This window comes from Procambarus clarkii, chromosome 64 (genome assembly GCF_040958095.1).
Source record: "Procambarus clarkii isolate CNS0578487 chromosome 64, FALCON_Pclarkii_2.0, whole genome shotgun sequence".
Taxonomy (NCBI): Eukaryota; Metazoa; Arthropoda; class Malacostraca; order Decapoda; family Cambaridae; genus Procambarus; species Procambarus clarkii.
The window spans coordinates 30,997,971-31,011,189 of NC_091213.1; the positions used below are offsets into that span (position 1 = coordinate 30,997,971).

At 44.0% G+C, this 13,219-nt stretch overlaps 1 non-coding gene across 1 annotated transcript; it reads left to right on the top strand.

The window, feature by feature from the left end:
• The first annotated feature begins 5,625 nt into the window (after nt 1-5,625).
• Nucleotides 5,626-5,707, top strand: TRNAL-AAG (transfer RNA leucine (anticodon AAG)). The gene has a single exon. It is a non-coding gene; the product is annotated as a tRNA-Leu (tRNA).
• The last annotated feature ends 7,512 nt before the right edge of the window (nt 5,708-13,219 follow it).

Below are 13,219 nucleotides of genomic sequence, written 5' to 3' on the forward strand. Positions count from 1 at the left end.
CAAGATTCTGTATGATTCCTTACCAGGTTCCTGAAGGCTGTTCTGATGTTAGCCAGTTAGTACGCTGCAGATGTAATTCTTTTTATGTGGACTTCAGGAGACAGGTTTGGTATGATATTAACCCCTAGATCTTTCTCTCTGTCCGTTTCACGAAGTATTTCATCTCCTATTCTGTATCCTGTGTCTGGCCTCCTGTTTCCATCGCCTAGTTTCATTACCTTACATTTACTCGGTTGAACTTTAGTTGTATTTGTTGGACCATTCATTCAGTCTGTCTAGGTCATCTTGTAGCCTCCTACTGTCTTCCTCCGTCTTAATCCTTCTCATAATTTTTACATCATCAGCAAGCAATGAGAAACGATTCTATACCCTTGGAAGATCATTTACATATTTAAAAAACAGTATAGGTACAAGGACTGAACCCTACAGAACTCCACTGGTGATGCCTCACCAATCTGAGACCTCACCCCTCACAGTGACTCGCTGTCTTCTGTTGCTTAGGTACTCCCTTAACCATTGGGGTACCTTACCTTTCACTCCTGCCTGCATCTCCAGCTTTCGACCTAGTCTCTGGTGTGGTACTGTGTCAAAGGCTTTCTGGTATGCAGAAAAATCCAAAATCCAAAAATATGCAGTCTGCCCACCCTTCTCTTCCTTGTCTGATTTTTGTTGCCCGGTCGTGGAAATAAATTAATCCTGTGAGGCAGGACTTGCCATCCCTGAACCCATGTTGATGCTGTGTTACAAAGTTCTTTTGCTCCAGATGCTCCACAAACTTTATTTGCACAATCTTCTCCATCAGCTTGCATGGTATGCAAGTTAGAGACTTTCGCCTGTATTTCAGTGCCTCCTGTCTATCCCCTTTCTTGTATAAAGGGACTACATTATTTATTTATCAATTTTTGGGCAGTTCCCATGTTACCAGTTATTTCTTATACACTGTAGAAAGTGACAGGCACAGTGCTTCTTCTCCTTCCTTTAGTATCCAAGGGGAGATTCCATCTGGGCATATAGCCTTTGCCACATACAACTCTAGCAAAGGCTTCCTTACATCCCCACTGGTAATCTCAAACTCTTATAGTGGTTCCTGGTTAACTATTCACTCTCTTATCTCTGGAACTTCTTCTTGCTCTAATGGGTAGACCTCCTGGAATTTCTTATTCATTTCCTCACACACTTCCTTGTCGTTTGTAGTGAGTCTGTTTGCCTCTATCCTCAATAACATTAACTGTTACTTTACTGTTGTTTTTCTCCTGATGTGGCTGTGAGTTTTTGCCTTGCTTGCGATATCGTTTTAGTATTGCCCTTCTGCCTCTCTTCTCAACCTGACATATTCATTCCTGGCACTCTGGTACTTTTTACTGCTGTCATGTCCTGTTATTTCTATAGTTTCTCCACACCTTTTTACTTTGCTGCTTAGCTAGCCTACATCTCTGATTAAATCATGTTTCTCATCTGCATTTCGTTGTTTTCCTTTTGGACTGGGACAAACTTATCTGCTGCCTCCTTAAACTTCTGCATGATGTAGTCCATCATGTCTTGGGCCACCTTTCCCCTGAGCTCTGTTTCCCATGTTAAATGTGTTAGGATGTGTTAAATGTGTTTCCTTATCTCCTCATAGTTCCCCTTTCGAAATACCAGCCTTTTGTTTTCAGTTCCCCTCCTCGAGTTCATTAACCCTTATTCAACCAGATAGTCAAACGTCAGTACACTGTGGTCGCTCATTCCTACTGGGGCCTTGAAACCGATTTCGCTTATGTCGGAGTCGTTCAGAGTGAAGATTAGGTAGAGTCTCGCTGGTTCATCATTTCCTCTCATTCTTGTGGGTTCCCTGACATGCTGGGTTAAAAAGTTTCTTGTTGCCACCCAATAGTTTAGCTCTCCATGTATCCTCGCCTCCATGCGGTTCCTTGTTCTCCCAGTCTATCCTTCCAGGATTGAAGTCCCTCATGATGAGCAGATGGGATCTATTTCTACAGGCAGCAGAGGTGTGTGAAGTGTGTATTCACCTAGTTGTATTCACTTAATTGTGCTTGCGGGGATGAGCTCTGCTCTTTGGTCCCGCCTCTCAATTGTCAATCAACTGGTGTACAGATTCCTGAGCCTGCTGGTCACTATCATATCTACATTTGAAACTGTGAATGGAGTCAGCCTCCACCACATCACTGCCTAATGCATTCCACCTTTTAACTACTCTGACACTGAAAAAGTTCTTTCTAACGTCCCTGTGGCTCATTTGGGTGCTACATTTCCACTGTGTCCCCTTGTTCGCGTACCACCAGTGTTAAACAGTTTATATTTATCTACCCTGTATTCCCATGAGAATTTTGTAGGTAATGATCATGTCTCCCCTTACTTTTCTGTCTTCCTGTGTGGTGAAGTCCACTTCACGCAGTCTTTCTTCGTAACTCATGCCTCTTAGTTCTGGGACTAGTCTAGTGGCATTCCTCTGAACTTTTTCCAGCTTCGTCCTGTGCTTGACAAGGTATGGGCTCCATGCCTGAGCCGCATACTCCAAAATTGGTCGTTAATATGTGGTATACAAAGTTCTGAATGATTCTTTACACTGAATGAAGGTGCGCTTGCGTGCGTGTGCACCTAGATGTACTCACCTAAATGGGCTTGCATGGACGAGCTTGGCTCATACCTCTATCCACTCTCGTTTAACCGTTCAAACTTAATCCCAATTTTAGTACGAATGAAATTCTCTCTTAACATTTATGTGGGCCATGTGTGCCTATAGTTCACACGCAGCCACCTGAGTCAGCGGTCTTCACTGTTGAAGAATACTTCCTTGTGTACATCGTCAGTCCCCTTTGTCTTCCTTGTAGTTCAGGTCCCTTGCATTAAGAACTGTTTTTCATATCTTTTGGAGTTTTTCTTGTTAAATGTTTTGCATTTTCCATTTTTGGCGAAGGTTCCATGGCGGAGCTGCCTATTAGGTTCCCATGGCAGAGCTGCCTTTTAGGTTCCCATGGCAAAGCTGCCTATTAGGTTCCCATGGCAGAGCTGCCTATTAGGTTCCCATGGCGGAGCTGTCTATTAGGTTCCCATGGCGGAGCTGTCTATTAGGTTCCCATGGCAGAGCTGTCTATTAGGTTCCCATGGCGGAGCTGTCTATTAGGTTCCCATGGCGGAGCTGTCTATTAGGTTCCCATGGCGGAGCTGCCTATTACGTTCCCATGGCGGAGCTGCCTATTAGGTTCCCATGGCGGAGCTGTCTATTAGGTTCCCATGGCGGAGCTGTCTATTAGGCTCCCATAGCGGAGCTGCCTATTAGGTTCCTATGACGGAGCTGTCTATTAGGTTCCCATGACAGAGCTGTCTATTGGTTCCCATGACGGAGCTGTCTATTAGATTTCCATGGCAGAGCTGTCTATTAGGTTCCCATGGCAGAGCTGCCTACTAGGTTCCCATGGCAAAGCTGTCTATTAGGTTCCCATGGCGGAGCTGTCTATTAGGTTCCCATGGCAGAGCTGTCTATTAGGTTCACATGGCGGAGCTGTCTATTAGGTTCCCATGGCGGAGCTGCTATTAGGTTCCCATGGCGGAGCTGTCTATTAGGTTCCCATGGCGGAGCTGTCTATTAGGTTCCCATGGCGGAGCTGTCTATTAGGTTCCCATGGCAGAGCTGTCTATTAGGTTCCCATGGCGGAGCTGTCTATTAGGTTCCCATGGCGAGCTGTCTATTAGGTTCCCATGGGAGCTGCCTATTAGGTTCCCATGGCGGAGCTGTCTATTAGGTTCCCATGGCAGAGCTGTCTATTAGGTTCCCATGGCGGAGCTGTCTATTAGGTTCCCATGGCGGAGCTGTCTATTAGGTTCCCATGGCGGCTGCCTATTAGGTTCCCATGGCGGAGCTGCCTATTAGGTTCCCATGGCGGAGCTGTCTATTAGGTTCCCATGGCAGAGCTGTCTATTAGGTTCACATGGCGGAGCTGTCTATTAGGTTCCCATGGCGGAGCTGCCTATTAGGTTCCCATGGCGGAGCTGTCTATTAGGTTCCCATGGCGGAGCTGTCTATTAGGTTCCCATGGCGGAGCTGTCTATTAGGTTCCCATGGCAGAGCTGTCTATTAGGTTCCCATGACGGAGCTGTCTATTAGGTTTCCATGGCAGAGCTGTCTATTAGGTTCCCATGGCAGAGCTGCCTATTAGGTTCCCATGGCAGAGCTGTCTATTAGGTTCCCATGGCGGAGTTGTCTATTAGGTTCCCATGGCGGAGCTGTCAATTAGGTTCCCATGGCGGAGCTGTCTATTAGGTTCCCATGGCGGTGCTGCCTATTAGGTTCCCATGGCGGAGCTGCCTATTAGGTACCCATGGCAGAGCTGCCAATACATGTGTTAGTGAAACAACGGGACCCGTTGTTTCATGGGACCCGGTATATGGGTCCCATATATGGTATAATTGTCGAAATTTCTGAAGGTTTGACGGACGTTGGTCGGGTTGTCGTATGTTTCTGACAGTGAGCTGCTAATGTATGGCCTTGAAGATCTAGCCTAATGTCTGCTCTCAGGTCTTTATCGTCTTCGGATACAAGACTTCCATATCCTCTTTATCTTATACTACTTGTCTTCTTATCCTCTTTCCAGTCCTCGTAACTTGCAATTGGCTGTGTTATATACCAGCAGCCTGACTTTCTGACGCATGAAGAATTATATTTTGCCTATCGCTCTCTGTTGCTTTATTTTTGTCATATTATTGTAATTATTCTTCTTGTTGTTCAAGCAGGATTTTCCATCGCTAAATACATTGAGCACAATGGAGACAATGTTTAGCTGTTCTTAGTGTTCCAAGAGTCTACCTCGCAGAGAAGCTGTGGGACGAGTGTGTGATCACTGTGCTTGTCTCTGTGTGCCTTCAAGCTTGGGCTCCTCGTCCACCTCTTAGCTTTCAGCTATTTGGAATAATTATGCCTCTCGACATTCATGAATTTCGTTGTAAAAAACATTTATCTACCCTTAAAGATTTTGGCTTGAGGAGCACTCTGTTACGTTCACCTTTAGTTAATCCCATTATTCCTAACCACTCATCATATATGATACTCATTTCATCATCATAACTCACATCAGTCATCATTGGTCATCATAATATTATTATCAGTCCCACGTCACCAAAATGGTTTTAACACTGATTCCCAGCGCACACACTTTCCCTTTGCCTTACAGAGACAGAGCAGTGATGGGCTGTTTTATGTGATGATCGATTTATGTCTCCCTCTTTTCTTGTAGAGCCGCTCTCGACACTGTTCTCACAACCTTTAGCAAAGTGTCTTAACTCTTAGGCTGCAGACCAACTTGGAGGAGCTTCTTCCATAGTGTAAAATGTTTCAGAAAAATTAAAAGAAATTCGTTCTTATGAATTTAAATTGAAAATTATTAAGTTCCTGAACATAATTACGTAATTCTACGCACTTTATTTTGGGCACGGGAGAAGGGAGAACAAATACTTAAGGGGATTTAATTCATGGGAGCCCGTTCTCTTTTTTAGTCTCGTTCATATTATAAGAAAGTGTAGGAAACACGTGGCAAAAACTTGGGTAAAAACTAATAACTTTAACACACCTGAAATGAAAGTGACGATGTTTTGCTCGTCCTGGACCTTCGTCAGACCCTTCGTCAAGTAGGTAGCGTGGCCGAGCTGTCTAAGGCGCTGGTTTAAGGCACCAGTCTCTTCGGAGGCGTGGGTTCGAATCCCTCCGCTGCCAGGTGTTCTTTTGGGCCTAACACCTGAGTGAACAGCGCTTCGGATTCGTAGTCCTGAGTTTCCAGGTTCGATTTCCAGTGGAAGCGGAAACAAATGGGCTGAGTTTCTTTCACGCTGATGCACCTGTTCACCTAGTAGTAAGTAGGTACCTGGGAGTTAGACAGCTGCTACGGGCTGCTTCCTCGGGGGTGTGTAACAAAAAGGAGGCCTGGTCGAGGACCGGGCCGCGGGGACCCTAAGCACCGAAATCGTCTCAAAATAACCTCAAGATAAGCCCCCTCTCTCCTCTCTCTCCAAACTTCCCTACACATCAAACTAAACAGTAATCCAACGACAGCAGCTGCATTAGTAGCACATTCCACAGCCGTTACAATGATTAGGAAAGCCGTTGAGGAATGGGACTCACTAGTGAACATTCTGCACCTACATCCGCCACCAAGATGATGTTATTAAAACACGACTAAAACAGAAGCGAAAAAGAAACAGGGAAAAAGGAGGAAACCCCACCTCCATATAAAACGTTGACCCAAATATCAGAGTAACAAGGTTATCGGGAATAACCGAACTCAATTACGGGCTCACCATAGCCCATGCTACTTGGAACTTTTAGTTCCGAGTAACTGAATCTAAAACAACAACAACAACAAGAACGAAACAAGTGAGGTCAATCTTGGTAAGTTATAGATCATTTAGAACTGAAATTATGTCTAAAATGGTTGGTTAGCTCTAATTGTCCTCCATGATGAGTCTTAGAGCAGTTTTCCTGCAAAATAAGTGTTTTGCCATCATTTCCATTCAGTTATGCACTTATAGCTCTATAGCTCTATGGAAACTTGTAGGTTGTTGCTCTTGTGATGGTGTGCTGGGCGACTACATCAAGTGCTGCTGTTGTCTCTGTGAGTGGGACAGTCGTGTGAGAAGTGCTCTCTGTGTAATTGGAGACTGGCCACTCCGCCCATCATTGGAGCCTAGGAGAAAAACGTTTAGCATCCTCCACTTGTTGAATCAAGAAACATGACAAACAGAACCTTTCATCTCAGGAGACAACTTCTGTAAAATTGATGTTCGGTGTCTCCCTAACCTTCCCTCCCGCCTTACAAGAGCTTCCTTCTTCTTAGTTGCTCAGTAACGGCTTGATAAGAGACCGACTGTAACGCAGTCCAGTGTGTGGGTGAGGTTAGTAGGAGACTGTGTAGTACCAGCAGCAACAGTCAGTAGGAGACTGTGTAGTACCAGCAGCAGCAGGCAGTAGGAGACTGTGTAGTACCAGCAGCAGCAGTCAGTAGGAGAGTGTGTAGTAACAGCAGCAGCAGTCAGTAGGAGACTGTGTAGTACCAGCAGCAGCAGTCAGTAGGAGAGGTGTAGTACCAGCAGCAGCAGCAGTAGGAGACTGTGTAGTAGCAGCAGCAGCAGGCAGTAGGAGACTGTGTAGTACCAGCAGCAGCAGTCAGTAGGAGAGTGTGTAGTAACAGCAGCAGCAGTCAGTAGGAGACTGTGTAGTACCAGCAGCAGCAGGCAGTAGGAGACTGTGTAGTACCAGCAGCAGCAGGCAGTAGGAGAGTGTGTAGTACCAGCAGCAGCAGGCAGTAGGAGACTGTGTAGTACCAGCAGCAGCAGGCAGTAGGAGACTGTGTAGTACCAGCAGCAGCAGGCAGTAGGAGACTATGTAGTACCAGCAGCAGCAGGCAGTAGGAGACTGTGTAGTACCAGAAGCAGCAGGCAGTAGGAGACTGTGTAGTACCAGAAGCAGCAAGCAGTAGGAGACTGTGTAGTACCAGCAGCAGCAGGCAGTAGGAGACTGTGTAGTACCAGCAGCAGCAGGCAGTAGGAGAGTGTGTAAAACCAGCAGCAGCAGGCAGTAGGAGAGTGTGTAGTACCAGCAGCAGCAGGCAGTAGGAGAGTGTGTAGTACCAGCAGCAGCAGTCAGTAGGAGACTGTGTAGTACCAGCAGCAGCAGGCAGTAGGAGACTGTGTAGTACCAGCAGCAGCAGGCAGTAGGAGACTGTTTAGTACCAGCAGCAGCAGGCAGTAACCAGAAGCAGCAAGCAGTAGGAGACTGTGTAGTACCAGCAGAAGCAGGCAGTAGGAGAGTGTGTAGTACCAGCAGCAGCAGGCAGTAGGAGACTGTGTAGTACCAGCAGCAGCAGGCAGTAGGAGACTGTGTAGTACCAGCAGCAGCAGGCAGTAGGAGAGTGTGTAGTACCAGCAGCAGCAGGCAGTAGGAGACTGAGTAGTACCAGCAGCAGCAGGCAGTAGGAGAGTGTGTAGTACCAGCAGCAGCAAGCAGTAGGAGACTGTGTAGTACCAGCAGCAGCAGTCAGTAGGAGACTGTGTAGTACCAGCAGCACCAGGCAGTAGGAGACTGTGTAGTACCAGCAGCAGCAGGCAGTAGGAGAGTGTTTAGTACCAGCAGCAGCAGGCAGTAGGACACTGTGTAGTACCAGCAGCAGCAGGCAGTAGGAGACTGTGTAGTACCTGCAGCAGCAGGCAGTAGGAGAGTGTGTAGTACTAGCAGCAGCAGGCAGTAGGAGACTGTGTAGTACCAGCAGCAGCAGGCAGTAGGAGACTGTGTAGTACCAGCAGCAGCAGGCAGTAGGAGACTGTGTTGTACCAGCAGCAGCAGGCAGTAGGAGACTGTGTAGTACCTGCAGCAGCGGGTACTACACAGTCTCCTACTGCCTGCTGCTGCTTGGTCTATGGTCTATAGGTGTTGTAGTACAGCCGCCTGCTGCCGATTCTAGTCAATACATGTTACTATTTATGTTGCCTGCTGCTGTTGTTTCTTCTGCCTGCTGCTTGAGGTGGCTCCTCGTACCTCCGCTGGTACTGCTACCTCTGCTGCTATTTCTGACGGTATTGCCTAGTGCCGAGGCTGATTGTAAGGTGGTAGGTATTATACATCAAGTGGGTTTTGCTGCTGTACCAATTGTACAGATTTTTGCATTCTTAGTTGATATTGCAACTGCCGGCAGTTCATCGGAGCACAGATGCTATTGTTGTTAGTTTAATTTCCTGGTGGGGATTGTTCATTTGTCTAATGTTGTTGGTGGCTGCGGATGCTGTTGGAGAGTTGGTGGCTGTTAATTGCCTGCTTATATTGTTGGTTCCTGTTAAACTGCTTGTTGTTAGTGGTGGTTCATGTTTCTCTGCCTGCTGTTGTTTGTGATCCAGTTAAAGTGCCTGCTGTTGTTGGTGTTCCTATTAAACTGCCTGCTGTTGCTGGTGTTCCTGTTAAACTGCCTGCTGTTGTTGGTGTTCCTGTTAAACTGCCTGCTGTTGCTGGTGTTCCTGTTAAACTGCCTGCTGTTGTTGGTGGTTCCTGTTAAACTGCATGCTGTTGCTGGTGTTCCTGTTAAACTGCCTGCTGTTGTTGGTGTTCCTGTTAAACTGTCTGCTGTTGTTGTTGGTTGCTGTATGTTATGACCACGCATACACCAGTATGATCATACTGAGGCTGGTGTATGATTGTGCTTAAACTATACAGTGATATCTTGGTTGATAGCCTCGTATCACAAAAATTATAATTATGATAAGATTATGTGACAGTATATATTACTTACTCTGTGTATTGTCAATGTATGACAAACATCACCCAGTTTATATTAATTCTGTATCAAAGATGTATGTCATGTAATTGTGGTTATATATATATATATATATATATATATATATATATATATATATATATATATATATATATATATATATATATATATATGTATATGTATATATATATATATATATATATATATATATATATATATATTTATATATATGTATATACATATATATATATATATATATATATATATATATATATATATATATATATATATATTTTATTAAATATGACCGAAAAAGTAAGATTAATAATTCTAACACGAATTTTCTCAATCTTTCGTACATTATGCTTCACTGTTGGAGGTAAATCAAAAATCACTTCTCCAAAATTGACGATTTACTATAAAACCAGAAAAACGGCCAGCCTACTCATGAGAAACTCTCCAGACACGAAACAGAACGCTTTAAAAGAGACTAACGTCGTCTATGCCTTCAAATGCCCACTTGGGGACTGTAAGCTCCAAAAAACCCAGTATATAGGCAAGACAACAACATCTCTTTCTAGGCGTTTAACGATGCATAAACAACAGGGCTCCATTAAGGAACATATAATCTCTTCCCATAACCAAACCATCGCCAGAGAAATCCTAGTAAACAACACAGAAATCATCGATAGATACAGCGATAGCAGGCGGCTCGACGTTTGCGAGGCACTACACATCAAGAAGTCAACACCAGCAATCAACAGCCAATTATTGCACAACTATATTCTACCCACCTCAAGACTCCGCTCCAATATAGAAGCATCAAGAAATATGGACCAATAGGCTTTCTACAAACACTTCTATTCAATATCCATTGTTTCGTGTTCTGTCTTGTGTTGATACTTTTAATACCCTATTAATATCCTCTAATGCCACATCATCCTTCCCACCTTACTCAAATGTAATGCCACATCACCCTTCCCACCTCACTCAAATGTAGATATAAAATCAGGGAAACGCAAGTTCTAATCAGTTGTGTATTTGTGAAGTCTTTGAAAATGTAATAAGTTTTACGAAACGCGCCCGTGTCGCGTCAGACTAGAAATAAAAATGAATTTTGGAGAAGTGATTTTTGATTTACCTCCAACAGTGAAGCATAATGTACGAAAGATTGAGAAAATTCGTGTTAGAATTATTAATCTTACTTTTTCGGTCATATTTAATAAAATATGTCTACAGGAAAGACTGCTACCAAAATATACTAATATATATATATATATATATATATATATATATATATATATATATATATATATATATATATATATATATATATATATATATATATATATATGCAAACAAGCCTGAATGGTCCCCAGGACAATATGCAACTGAAAACTCACACCCCAGAAGTGACTCGAACCCATACTCCCAGAAGCAACGCAACTGGTATGTACAAGACGCCTTAATCCACTTGACCATGACGACCGGACAAAATGAGGTGATAGCCGAGGCTATTTGAACCACCCCACCGCCGGCACTCGGATAGTAATCTTGGGCATAGCATTTTACCAAATCACCTCATTCTTTGGGGCACACGTGAGGAACACAAATGCGAACAAGCCTGAATGGTCCCCAGGACAACATGCAACTGAAAACTCACACCCCAGAAGTGACTCGAACCCATACTTCCAGAAGCAACGCAACTGGTATGTACAAGACGCCTTAATCCACTTGACCATCACGACTGGACAAAATGAGGTGATAACCGAGGCTATTTGAACCACCCTACCGCCGGCACTCGGATAGTAATCTTGGGCATAGCATTTTACCAAATCACCTCATTCTTTGGGGCACACGTGAGGAACACAAATGCGAACAAGCCTGAATGGTCCCCAGGACAATATGCAACTGAAAACTCCTCATTTTGTCCGGTCGTGATGGTCAAGTGGATTAAGGCGTCTTGTACATACCAGTTGCGTTGCTTCTGGGAGTATGGGTTCGAGTCACTTCTGGGGTGTGAGTTTTCAGTTATATATATATATATATATATATATATATATATATATATATATATATATATATATATATATATATATATATATATATTAGTATATTTTGGTAACAGTCTTTCCTGTAGACATATATTATTAAATATGACCAAAAAAGTAAGATTAATAATTCTAACACGAATTTTCTCAATCTTTCGTACATTTATTTTCACTGTTGGAGGTAATTAAAAAATCAATTCTCCAAAATTCATTTTTATTTCTAGTCTGACGCGACACTTGAGCGTGTTTCGTAAAACTTATTACATTTTCAACGACTTTAGTTAACACATAAACAACTGAATAGAACTTACACATCTCCGATTTTGTTTATATCTACATTTTGAGTGAGGTGGATGGGGTGAGGTGGAATTTAATAAGGTATTAATTTCATCAACACAAGCCAGAACATGAAACAATGGGTATTGAATAGAAGTGATTGTAGAAAGCCTATTGGTCCATATTTCTTGATGCTTCTATATGGGAGCGAAGTCTTGAGGTGGGTAGAATATAGTTGTGCTTTAATTGGCTGTTGATTGCTGGTGTTGACTTCTTGATGTGTAATGCCTGGCAAACGTCAAGCCGCCTGCTATAACTGTATCTATCGATGATTTCTGTGTTGTTTACTAGGATTTCTCTGGCGATGGTTTGGTTGTGGGAAGAGAATATATGTTCCTTAATGGAGCCCTGTTGCTTATGCATCGTTAAACGTCTAGAAAGAGATGTTGTTGTCTTGCCTATATACTGGGTTTTTTGGAGCTTACAGTCCCCAAGAGGGCATTTGAAGGCATAGACGACGTTAGTCTCTTTTAAAGCGTTCTGTTTTGTGTCTGGAGAGTTTCTCATGAGTAGGCTGGCCGTTTTTCTGGTTTTATAGTAAATCGTCAGTTGTATCCTCTGATTTTTGTCTGTAGGGATAACGTTTCTATTAACAATATCTCTCAGGACCCTTTCCTCCGTTTTATGAGCTGTGGAAAAGAAGTTCCTGTAAAATAGTCTAATAGGGGGTATAGGTATTGTGTTGGTTGTCTCTTCAGAGGGTGCATGGCGTTTCACTTTCCTTCTTATGATGTCTTCGACGAAACCATTGGAGAAGCCGTTGTTGACTAGGACCTGCCTTACCCTACAGAGTTCTTCGTCGACTTGCTTCCATTCTGAGCTGTGGCTGAGAGCACGGTCGACATATGCGTTAACAACACTCCTTTTGTACCTATCTGGGCAGTCGCTTTTGGCATTTAGGCACATTCCTATGTTCGTTTCCTTAGTGTAGACTGCAGTGTGGAAACCTCCGCTCTTTTCCATGACTGTTACATCTAGAAAGGGCAGCTTCCCATCCTTTTCCATCTCATAAGTGAAACGCAGCACGGAACTCCGCTCAAAGGCCTCTTTCAACTCCTGCAGATGTCTGACATCAGGTACCTGTGTAAAAATGTCGTCAACATACCTGCAGTATATGGCCGGTTTCATGTTCATGTCGACTAAGACTTTTTGCTCGATGGTACCCATGTAGAAGTTTGCAAACAGGACACCTAGGGGAGAACCCATGGCGACCCCATCTACTTGCTTATACATGTGCCCATCCGGGCTCAAGAAGGGTGCCTCTTTAGTACAAGCTTGGAGTAGTTTCCTTAGGATATTTTCTGGTATGTCAAGAGGAGTACAGGCTGGATCACGATACACTCTGTCGGCTATCATCCCGATTGTCTCGTCCACTGGTACGTTAGTGAACAGCGATTCTATGTCCAACGAGGCTCTTATCCCTGTGGCCCGTGTGCCCCACAGTAAGTCAACAAATTCCTTTGGAGACTTCAGGCTGAAGGCGCAAGGAACATAAGGAGTCAGCAGGCCGTTGAGTCGCTTCGCCAGTCTGTACGTGGGTGTGGGTATCTGGCTAATGATTGGCCGAAGTGGGTTTCCAGG